The sequence below is a fragment of the Gouania willdenowi genome, chromosome 4, assembly GCF_900634775.1.
Source record: "Gouania willdenowi chromosome 4, fGouWil2.1, whole genome shotgun sequence".
Classification (NCBI taxonomy): domain Eukaryota; kingdom Metazoa; phylum Chordata; class Actinopteri; order Blenniiformes; family Gobiesocidae; genus Gouania; species Gouania willdenowi.
This window is the reverse complement of record NC_041047.1, coordinates 9,461,119-9,473,911: the sequence shown is the minus strand read 5'-3', so window position 1 is coordinate 9,473,911 and position 12,793 is coordinate 9,461,119. Positions and strand designations below refer to the sequence as shown.

Sequence of the window (12,793 nt, the reverse complement as noted above, 5' to 3'; positions counted from 1 at the left end):
CACTTCTCACATTGCCGAGTGACTCGCACGCACACAGGTGTGAGTCAGGCAGGGGTGTCGAACTCATTTTAGTTCAAGGGCCACATAGGACCCAGTTTGACCTCAAGTGCGCCGAACCAGAAAAACCCATGTTTTTGTGACGGAAAGAATCACAAATTCAAACAAAATGCAGAATGTTAAGCAATTGATGGAAATTCCTTGACTTTGCAACAAATTTTATTGAAATTTGCAATGTAATTTGCCAGAATTCAGTGGGAAAATTTGCGAGAATTTTCTAGCTTTTTAAAAATAATTGTGATTTAATATTATTGTAAATAATGTAGTACTGCCACCCCCATCATATTTTATCAAAAATCGTCCTGCGGGCCGGACTAGATGATCTGATGGGCCAAACTTGGCCCGCGGGCCTTGAGTTTGACACATGTGGTGTAGGGTATAATGGAAACACTTTTCCATAATATCATTCCTGTTGAATGAGATGTTTTTTAGGATTGAAAATGAAGTTTAAATAGAGTAAATAAAGCATTGCAGGAGTTTTAAAGTTGATTGCATTTATAAATCAGATTGGAGCTTCATTTAAATATCATTTTTACATACATTTTAAGTGCCTTGTCTTGCCAACTGATCACTCAACAACTTTACAAAAATATTCCTAGTTTAGAAGTTTTCATAATTGCACATTTATTCCTAAAACCATATATTTACCCGTAAAGCTGGTAAATTTTGTCCATCAGCCCATGTCATACCTTTGAGAGTTTCCAGCCCTTACAAAGGAGTAAGACAAGACCAGAGGAACACCCTTTCCCCAAGAGAGTGGTTTCCTTTCAGGGAAATCTTATGGAGTGTCTATATTTAGAATGTGCACTCAACCGAGCACCTGAAACGTTACACTTTAAAAACTTGTGGTGAGCTGTTACTGTAAACAACTGAAATATCAAAGCTCCAACATGTCCAAAAGGTTAATAATATTTCAGGGCAAACGAGAGCGCGGTGAAACCCTAGGAGGGCTCTTTTAACACTAGCAGCTCTAGCACTGAACAAGTGTGAGGAAGTCACAACCAGAAGGACTTGTTCACAGACACAGTTTGAATTTATCCGTGAAGTTAAAGCAACCTCAGACTACAAACTCACGTCTTTATGGACTTTGCTTTGAACATTACTGCAGAATTATGTTGGAACTGAATGAAGCATTCATCAAATCAATGGGAATTCTCTTCATCAAGGCCACAAAGTTACATTATGGTACTCTCGTTCATCCGTCAGACAGCTTATGTAGTTGATTGTGGCTTTGTGTGTGTACGTGATAGATAGACTAGGGTGACCATATTTTGATTTCCAAGAAAAAGGACACTTGGACCAACCTTGGCATTCTTAATCCCTCTCTGAACCCCCATCCACAAAGGTTTTATCATCCAGGAGGGTCTTCCTATTCAATTAAATCCATCTATATTTGGTCTCTTTTAATATCTCTCTCTCTCTCTCTTGGACATTAGTCCTCTTTCTCTTTTCCTCGTGTGGGACAATTTCATCAAAACAAAGCGGCATCTTTCATGATTCTGTCACGTGTGAGTAAAAATACCATAATGACATGATACTGGCGGTAAAGAGTAAGTCCTTAGCATTCAGAAACTGATGGAGATGCGTTTAAAGTCCCCGGAAAACTCGGGCATTTACATTATTTTTCTAAATGTCCCTGGTTAAGACGGATCATACCATTATGTGAAACTTAAGGTGTATTCATTGATTAAAGGTTGTACTATTCATTGTTTTAATGTAGAATGTGTTGATCACAATAATCACAAAGAGAAAAACATGGATCCGTTCAATGTTAATATGCCCTATAAGGATATTTATACTGAGTTTGGTTCTTTTTTTCGCTTGTTTGGAATTGATTTTAGGCTTCTGTTAATTTGTTTGCACATTAAAGTGTTGAACAAAAGTAAGAATACTTTTGTAACTGCACAAAATGAGACAATTAGTAGGTTTCTCGTAAAAACATTGAATGCAAAAGGGCTCATTGAAACACAAACTATATGAGTTTACTGTGTGGGCCTTAAACGACATTGAATAAAAAGAAGAGTCTAACTTAACGCTGTTGTGTGCATCATGGGTGTGTGCGTCCGTGTGCTGAGAATAGGTCTTTCCTTCTCTGTTTTAAGTCGGAGAGGTTTTGAAGGCATCTGGTTAACGTCACCCTATCGGTGTTTACGGTCTGACTCACCAACTTCATCACCTCTCTGCCTCTTCCTCCCTCACCTTCATCTTCCTTCCTTTCAACAAAACTACTTTTTGTAATAATCACATTCAAAAAACAACAAAAAAGTAAATGTTTAGGGCGCCGTATTCGGGCCACATTAAATAAAAAATCAAAAAATCTGGGCACGACGGAATTAAAGTCGTAATATTTCGAGAATAAACTTGTAGTTTTATGAGAATGAAGTTGTGTCTTAATAAATAGTAGTAATATTATATTAAGATTAAACTCAATCTTGAAATATGATTAGGCTTTGGTCTCATAAAATTATGACTATTCTCAAAATACTCCAAGTTTATTCTCCAAATACTGACTTTAATGTGATAAGATTACAAATTTATTCTCGAAATATTACGACTTTAATCAGATTTCCTTTTATTTTAATGTGGCCCTAATACGCCAATGTAAATATTGATTGAATGTCCATATAAAAGTTGAACACATTTTCTAACTTTTATGGCTTAAACTTTGCAAATACATGTATTGGATGCAGTCAAAGTATTTGTTCTTACTGTAATTTGTTCATTTGTTTCAGTTCAATGTGCAATGATATGACTAAGTCTTACTACTTGGGTAATGAGCTTTGATTAGGTTCAAACCACGCCTACATAAACTCAAAACCATCGGAATGAGCTAAATTAGAGAATATAATGAGCCAAGCTGTACATTTCACAGTATTATGTTGTCACGTCAGCATTAAACACTGCTGTTAGTCCAATGCATCCAAGTAATTCATGTGTTTTATATGAGTTTAATTTATCTTCCTATTGTTGTTATCAGCCCCCCTTGGGCATTGTAATAAAAACAAACTAGTGTTATTCACAATGAGAGATGCACGGCCTCTATGTAAACTTTATTAAAGTTTTACTAAACAGTATTAATGTTTAATTAAAGTTTAATTTTGGCAGCTTAGTTTTGTTCTCATCTCAATCCCCTTATAATACTTTAATACTGTTGTTGTTGTTGTTGTTGTTGTTTTGCATTGTTTTATCTAATGCATGCAAAGATAATACATTTACTTTGTTTGCAAAGTGTATTTAAATGATGTTGTGACTTCTGCATGTTTTTGCAAAAAAATACTGGAGCAAAAGATTGAAATACAATTCATGTCATCAAAAATGTGGACATATAAGAACGTGAACAACCTTTAAAAGTCAGTTGTGATATATCGTATAAAATATTGCCATATTAAAAAAAAAAAAAAAAAAAAAAAAAAAAATCTACACGATTTACTACACACAGATGTTACGGTTCATTTTCATTTTTTTTTAACCATTAACAATTGTGTATCGTGACCATGGTACAACTGTGAAATGTCTGTTGAATGAAAAATATTGAGCTGCTTACATTTTACAACCATACGATGTGTTAACCGTTTGAACAAAGTTCATTTCTTTTCTCAAAATACAATTTTACTGAAATCCAAACAACACTTGAGCTTGGAACAAGCCTGAAATCAACATTTTTGCAAATTTGTTTGTGGTTTTGTGCATTCCATAATGTAATATATACTTTATTAATGTAATGTATACTTTATGAATCACCATAGTGAAATTATCTGCATTTAGACCCTTTTCCCCCGAGGGGTAGCAGCTGATCTCAGCTTTTTAATTAGTCGAAGGTAAAAGCGTATTTAATCATCTTTTTATTTTTATGTGTATATATATATATATATATATATATATATATATATGTGTGTATGTATTCCTTTTGAGTTGAAAAGGTCATTTTTTCAACTGCAATTATTTTTCATTTAAAAAATATTGTATCGTATCGTAATCATGAGCCCATTATCATCTATCGTATCGTTACGTCAGTGTATTGTCCCTCCCTCTGTTGCTATGACTCATGTTAGTTTATTCATCGTCTATGCTTGTTTTATTCTGTGGGTGCAGCAACAAAAAAACCCCACAAGAAATCATTCAGTCAATCCCTAAAATTTGAGCTCAGGATGTCAAAAGTGAGTTGTGTAATTTTGCAGAACATGTTAAGCTAAGAACGTTCTAAAAGCAGTGTTTTCACTTTTAGGTACATTATTGTGTCATAGAAAAGGAGTGAGAACTTTGACGTGTTTTAGAGTATTTAGTGGCCTGAAGGCTGTTTGGGGTCACACTTTCTCCAGTTACTTTTACATTGCAGAGCCTTTTTCAATGTTTGTGAGTAAAGAAAAAGCCCCAAAGCTGGGGTCCAATATAAAAATGAAGTCGAATGAAGAAAAATTGTTTCATATCCCAAGATAGAGTCATCCTAATACTATAAATTAAAACAGACATCAGATTTGGTTTCTGACATTCCCACATGCAGTTATGGGCCAATGAAAAAGAGACTGTCACCCAAGAACCAATGCATATGTGACTAATCCTTAGTGATTGAACAGTCTATGTTCATACAATAGTTCAAAGCTAATTAAATTACAGGGAGCTGAGTCACATGTAGTTGTTTTTCTGAAGGCCTAAACATGTTCCAGCCCCAAACAATGACAAACTTTTTCCACATTTGAGTGGCTAGCATGTCCACCAGATAGGATGTACAGCAGATATTTTATATATTCTGAGAGAGTATGTGGAGCTGTATTACTATACCAAATTTCAGTTTCCCGTGTGATGTACTGTAGTTCCTGGAATATTGGAAGCTGAAATGATGCAAAAATCATGACATACCCCCCCTCACTAAATTGGTCATGTCTCAAAAAGTATTAATCCAATCAAACTAAAAAATTACAGTGTGACTATTGAATAATCACAGAACAATTTTGAGAATTTTTTGAGACCAAAGTGCAGGCGATGTCATGAAAATGTGTTGAATTGACACAGAATGATTTGCTGTTTTGTTCCTGTGCTGCCATGTGAACGTGATCATCACCTTGTAAAGATATTAATCTTAAATCACACATTTGACTTAAGTTCTATGAATTTTACTGATATTTATTGAATTGAATCATCTTTCTGTTGACACTTAGATAGGGTTTTATTTTGTGTTTGCACCCTTAGTTATTAATAAAATTGAAAAATACAAAATGGAATAATCAGTGACTTTAAATGATCATCTCTATAACGTTTTGGTTAATACAATCCATCTGTTCTTTCAAAACAAAAGACATTTCTAGGAGCCTCTTTGCTATGAAAACACTTAAAGAGCTCAGCTTAGGAGTTTTACACAAAACCGTTTTCTCTTTCAAAACTCAGAAATATTGCTTCTAATATGAATACATTTCTAATAAACTATTGCAAGAGGAAAAGCTAAGGCTTGTGTTTGTTGCCTAAGGAACTGAGAAATGCAACTAATTAGCAGTCAATTGAACATCTTTCACCTCTTCAGCTTTAGCTTAGTTTAAATGCCCTAAAGTGTGGGCTATACAGTATGTGTTCATCACACCAATGATAATCCTCTCTGAATGCAGCACTTAATGACCTTATGATCATTTGCTCACAGTCGTACACAGATTCTGCTCTCTGTTGCACTAATTGAATTTCTCCCCGTTAGTGCGCAGCTTTTACATAACTTCATCATAACCCATCTTCAGTTGTCCTCCCACTGTGTCCTGACATTTATTCGCTAACCCTTGCTGACTCCTCCCCCCTCCTATGCACCTAATTGAAATAGTGCTCAGAACAGCTTCTGCATGCATCTGCACCTTATGACCATATCAGTGCACTCAGCCGGTCGCCGCCACAAATGGACTTATTAGGACATGCTGATGGGAGTGTTTATGTCAGTTTGTCCTGGAGTGCACGGATCATTGTTTGTGTGTGTGTGTGTGTGTGTGTGTGTGTGTGTGTGTGTGTGTGTGTGTGTGTGTGTGTGTGTGTGTGTGTGTGTGTGTGTGTGTGTGTGTGTGTGTGTGTGTGTGTGTGTGTGTGTGTGTGTGTGTGTGTGTGTGTGTGTGTGTGTGTGTGTGTGTCCTCTGCGTCATCTGCAGCTTAGTTCTGGCTCCTAGACACATGCACACACAAACCAAAGCTGTTTTTTTTTTGTAATTAATATGAAAAGGAATTTCATACATTCAAATACTGTTATTCTGATATTTTATTCATATATTTCACGTGTCAAACTTCAAGGCCCGGGGGCCAAATCCGGCCCTTTGGAGCATCCAATGCGGCCCGCAGAAGAAAAAATGAATCATTGTGTTGAAAAAAATTCAAAATTCTTACAAAATCTTTTAAACATTTTCCTTAATTAAATAGAAATTGGTCACAAATCTAGAAAATTTAAAGTGATGACCCTTGTTTGGACTATTATTTGTCACTTATTGCTTTGATATTGTTGGTTTCTTACATATAGTGCAAACTATGGCACAATAATGTTGAAATTTCTTGTTTTTTCCGTATAAAATTTGTGACCCTCTTGAGATCAAACTACTCCATATTTGGCTCCTGAACTGAATTCATTTAATCCTTTGAATATGACAATGGTCCCCTATCCGCACATAAAACTGTACATGGGCCTAGTTTTTGACACAATGGCTAGCATAAAGCTTTACTAGTAAAACAATTATTTTTGTGTACCACACTACTTGTACACTGAAAATCTCTTTTGAGAACGAGATGGAATGTTTCAACCTCCTCCAGAGGATTACTGAACTGGGGACTAAAATGCAAAGACTAGAAGCAAACAAGGTAAAGGGACATAGTGGATTTTATGGAAAGAAAACAACATGGTACTAGACCTGGCTGACAAAATCTGGCACATTGTGGAGGAGGAATGTTGTGATTCATTTTGTAATAAATGACGTGGCCCAGGAGCAGTCTACTAGTAGTATGGATAAAGCCAAAAGAACCACTAGTAGTGCTAGTAGACCAAATGCAAATAAAGTAGGAGTGATTATTCAAGGTTAAAAAAAGGTTTTATTTGTCATTTTTCAACATTTTCATTAAAAACGAGATTTGTTCCTCGAGGCCAGCAGCACACAGTAAAGTAAAGTAGCATTATAACCAAATCCAGCACCCTGATTGGTTGTAATATCTCTGAAAGCCAATGAGAAGCCTGACCCACTCCCTCATGGCTTACTAGTATTACCAGCGACACTTTTTTTACTTCACGAGTAAAGTTTACTAATTCTGGAGCAGGAGAACATTCAGCACATGCAGACAGGACTGTAAACCAGGTGAATATATTCTTTAACATTTCAGCCGATGGCCAATATTTTAAACCAATATTTGAGGCCGATATACTTTTTTTTTTTTTTAAAGCAAAATGATTATGAAAGACAATTGAAACACTCATATGCTATAAATGTGTATGTTAGAAATTAAATCAAATACACCAATAGAACAACAGACCCCCTAAGCCAGGCCTGTTGTTGCCTGGCTTAGGGGGTCCTTCCGTCAGTCAAGCGGTGGCTGCAGCTGCCCAAACAAATATCCTTTACCTATTATATCCTTCATAATAATGCATCAATTTTATATCGCACTTTTTTTGGACACTCAAAGTCGCTTTACAGAATGAAGGGATTATTTTTTCACTCCATACTTAGTGGTGGTAAACTACTATTGTAGCCACAGCTGCCCTGAAGTGCCTTGCCCAAGGACACAATGACAGATACCACTGGGGTGACTGTCCCCCACTGTGGCACCTGGAATTCTCAGTGGTCTCCCATCCAATTACTAACCCAGACCTGCTTAGCTTCTGAGATCTAACGGGATTGGGCAATGACAGGCTGGTATGGCCTGTAGAAGCCTGTTTGCTTCCACCTCTCCCATGCATATTCTATTATCATTATTACTTTTTTTTTGTATATTCATACATCCAAATGAATGTTTTTTATGTTCTTTCTTTTTTCCTTTAATGGCTACTCTAAAGTGCTAAATAAATTTAAAAAATACATATCGGTCAACCTCTAATAACACACCATGATTATGGATTTTGAGTAGAATGAGTGAACCACTAAGAAAGTTTAAATTCTTCAGTTGATTTTTTGCTTCTTCCTTCCTTTCAGTTTTTTCACCACAGATTGGAAGCGTGTTACCAACAGCCTGTTAGCAGGCCTGTGGCTTGCATTCACAGAATAAGCCTCCAATATTATTGGCCTCCATGTGCTCCTTAGTATTGGGTGGGATTGCCAGTACAAAAGTAAAATATCATTATCACAGCAGATTATGTGTTGGTGGCAGATTTGGCATTTTTAATTTCCAGCTCTATTTGTGCATCATTCACAAACTCACCTGTTACCAAAATCTTTGTAATCAATGATTAGTGTGATATTCATACATGATCCACATTTGATTCATTCGTATGTTACGGACCAGCTAAGAGACCAGCAATAAAGGAAATGAATAATGGGGAGTTTGCAAATTAAATCTAAAATCCTGCAAAATCCCATAATAATTCCACTAATGGGCACTGAGCCAGAGATGATAAAAAATGAAAAGATCACACATAAAAGAACGTATTGGCTGCAAACCACAATGCAGCATTTAAACTAAGCCAATCATCTACAGACAGTAACTGCTCTGCATAAGCTTGATACCTGCAGATGAGACTAGAATGGCCGTGCTGAACCTTGAGCATGAAAAATAGAAAATATTTTTTTTCTTTTCACTCTATTAATAAAGAGCTTTTATTACTGTTCGAAAATGTGTTATTTTTATGAGATTTGATGAAGAACAGTCAAAATTTAAAAAAAATTTTTTTTCCTTCAAAAAAGGTCACCTATATTACCCAGATAGTTTTTTATTCTTCAAAGGGGGGATGGGGGGTTTGAAAACCACTGACTTAGACAAACATTATAGATGTCTCCAACTCATTCATAATCAGACTAGTGTCAAATGCAAATAACCTCCATTTCTTATCTCGTGCAACCTTTGTTTTCACTATTAAATGAGTTAGCACCAGTGTGTTATTATTTAGTTTTTCTTGCTTCAGGTCTTAAACCATGTCTGTTTTGGTGTTTTTCTGACTTGTTTGATTGGCAGATAGTTCACAGGTGTACACATACTCAGATACAGGCAGATAAACATTCCTGCAAGCAACAAATCTGTTCATCCATCTAAGCATCCAGTCAGCCAATCAGCCGTCCCCTCTGAGCTGTGCGCTTTAACAGCATCGGTCCAAAGGTATGCACACACACTAATTCAGCGGAACCAGAGACCCTGGAGGACAATGGCCGCGGTTATCCTGGGAATCCCTGCTTTTGAAATGAGGCCTTTGTGACTGTTGTTGCTTTGTACAATAATGAGCGCAGCACATTGGCCTCTGTCTATTGCTCTGTGTGCATGTTTGTGTGTATTATACATACAGTAATTACACACATGCTGAGGAATGACTATAGAATCGCTGACTTGTCTAATGCAGCTACATTTCTGTCTTTTTGAGATCCAAATCAACATATTGATTTTGGATCAGTTTCAAAAATAAAAAAATCCCTTTCTCTCATCATTGGCAAAATTTTGAAAGTTCATATCCCAGTTTTTAATTGATCAATCCTTTTGAAATTTGACGTATCATTGACGTATGTGTTTCTTCGTTATGCAGATTAAAAAGAGAGTTAAAACAACCCATGCACACCTGGAAGTCCCTTTTGTGTCCAAATGTGCAACAATTATTATGACGGTACCAATTAAAAAAGGAAAAAACCACAGCAAACAAAACCACACCGTAGGGGATCAAAATCACACCGTAGAGGGCCCCTACACTCTACAGCGCTGGCGAGAACCCTTTATTATTAAAACTTTTTACAGTTATTGTTTTAATACTATTTATTTTCCTATTATTATTTCTACAGGAAGATGAAGATAATACACCTTGAAGTACATAGCAGCTTTCATTTAAATTGCATTCCAATCAATCAATCAATCAATCAATCAATCAATCAATCAATCAATCAATCAATCAATCAATCTTTATTTGGTAACCTTGAGTCAGTAATCCAATAAGGTGGCCTTATCTTGCAAGCCAAGCATTTCATTTCTCCAAGTTGGTTTCAATTCTGCGTAAACATTCCAAAGTTGCCTCCTGCTTATTTTTGAGTTCTTTCATCACATGTGTCTGAGTATTAAAAGCCCTGCCCCAACTATCAGAAATGACTGGCAGCCTTCCCAAAAACAGCTGCCAACATAGTACGGACTTTGCGATAGGTCAGAAAGCTGCCAGCTCCAATCAGCAGCATGACTGCGACCATAATTCTAATCATGTAGATGTCTTCCACATCCTCAATGGAAAAAATGGACAGACACATGACCCTTCACTTATCCCAGGAGTCAAGCGCGTATTCAGCCGCAAAAGTTCCGTCCGGGCAGGCGGGCTCACCTCTGCCCGTAATTTTTGTCCGAAAAATTTGGTCGATTGGATTGAGAGACCATCTGATCAATTCCATGATTTTGATTTTTTTGGATAGAGATGTAGAGAGAGGTTCCTATTAGATTCAGGAGACAAGACAAAACAAGCAGCAGCAAGGGCAGATAAGGGCGGGAGAGGGAGCAGAGAAAAATGTGACCGCCTTCGTCGAGGAGCAGAAAATAAATTAAAAACTTTATACAGTCGTATGGAAACATAGCATGGTAATTTTTTTATTGAAACTGTTGTTGGAAACATAACTAAACCTACATCGAGTGTGATAATCCCACTCATTTATCTAAGTTTGTGTCATCCATCATGTACTAGCTCAGTAATTATAAAGCTGAAAATTTTTGGTCCCCTTGAAGAGCTTTGAGCACCTCCCGTGACTGCTTGTACTTTATCACACTTTAGCTAATTATATGAATAATGGCTTTGGAGGTGAAGTTGAACATTGAGCTGTTGACGTGCACTGTTGTTACTCCCTACTCACTGAGGGGAGAAGATGGAGACAGAGCTGCAACAGAAGGTCACACAGCTGGGAATCACACAGTCAATGTTGCACTTACGCAGTTTGCACCGTAACTATTCCCACAGCAGGCTTCCCTGGATGTTTTTTTGTGTGTGTGTGTGTGTGTGTGTGTGTGTGTGTATGCCTGGGAGGTGTTCTGACAGAGCTGCCATCAAATTCTTTGTGGATCTTTTTCTGTTTTTCTCTTTTTGTTCTCTTTAGTGACAGCAGACACCTAATTGCTTCCTTGGACAGCGACTTGTCACTGCTGTGCCTCTTTCCTCCCTCACTGGCATCGCTCCTCCCTCCCTATTCTCTCTTTTCTCCTCACCTCACACTGTTCATTTTTGTTTTATTTGAATGCATCTTTCAATCGTTTTGTTTTCTCCACACTTTTATCAAATAAATTGTGCTCAGCTTGATTGTTTGACTCTCAGAGTAATGATGATGATGATGATTATGGAAAGTTCCTTTTTCTCTTGGGATGGTTGCAATGTTTTAATTATAATTTATCATATACATCAGTGTTTCTCAAATGCAGGGGTGTCAAACTCATCTTAGTTTGAGGACCACATACGACCCAGTTTGATCTCAAGTGGGCCGGACCAGAAGAATCCATGTTTTTCTGTCTTTTACAATGTCCTAAAGTATTTTACAATATCCTAAATGTTAAGCAATTGGTCAAAATTCTTACCATTTCTTGAAATTTGTAATGTAATTCACCAGAATTCTTTGAGTTATTTTCAGAGAATTGTCCGGGTTTTCGAGAAAAACTTTGATTCAACATTACTGCAAAAAATGTAGTTAGCACTACAAGCCCCATCATATTTTGGTGGAGTTTTTGAATTTGGATGGAGTGAAATATCTACAACTAATATGACGATTTAAAAAGTCATATTTATGCTGTAACTTTCACTTTGAACGAAACCTTCCGGCGGGCCGTACCAAATGCTCTGTCGGGCCGAATTTGGCTCGCGGGCATTGGGTTTGACAAATGTTCCCTAGGGGTACGCGGAGGCACTACAGGAGGTACTTGAGAGAGAGAGAGAGAGAAAATAGAAAATTCACAGAAAAAAGCATTAAAAATAATTTTTAAATTGTTTATTTTTAGTTGAAAAACAATAATCATAATAATGATAATGAAAATGATCTTGATTAGAACATGAACTGAAAATACAAGGGTCAGTCTTGGTCCCACACCAGGCGGGAGATGACCAGAAATAAATCCATGCAGGAAGCACCAAATACTGTTTAATTCCACTTATTTAAAATGGGATTCATTAAATCAAAATGTTGTAGTTGGACAAAGGGGGGACTTAAACTAGAGAAGCGCTGATATACACATGATATCACTATTATCACATGAATTAAGGATTGTCATCATGATCAGGTGTTGTTTTTGCGTTTCAGCCCTGCAGTGAATTCTAGGTACATCTCGTTTGTTTCAAAATCTGCCACAACTTCCCAAGAGGTGCTTTCTCGACTGGGCTTTGATGACACTTTTAGTTTTATTCTGTCATTTCTAGAATTCTCTTTGTGAGTTCACCACACTTGTCCAATAAGAATAAAACTGCAGATTCACTGAGCAGCACCTTAGCTGTGCACATGTTTCTCTATGAATGCTGATCCTCATTACAAGTCATTGAATAACACGCACAGACACACGTGCACATGTTACATATGGACAGGACACACATGTAGATCAAACATGCACACGCAGGTCAAGGTCTTGTAGCCATTGGATCCATCTTATCAGG

General features: G+C 36.9%; 1 protein-coding gene across 1 annotated transcript in view; it reads left to right on the top strand.

Annotated features, from left to right (window-relative positions):
- The window catches only part of raver2 (ribonucleoprotein, PTB-binding 2), an 80,486-nt gene that overhangs the window by 23,818 nt on the left and 43,875 nt on the right, over positions 1–12,793 (top strand). The gene's annotated exons all lie outside the window — the stretch shown is intronic.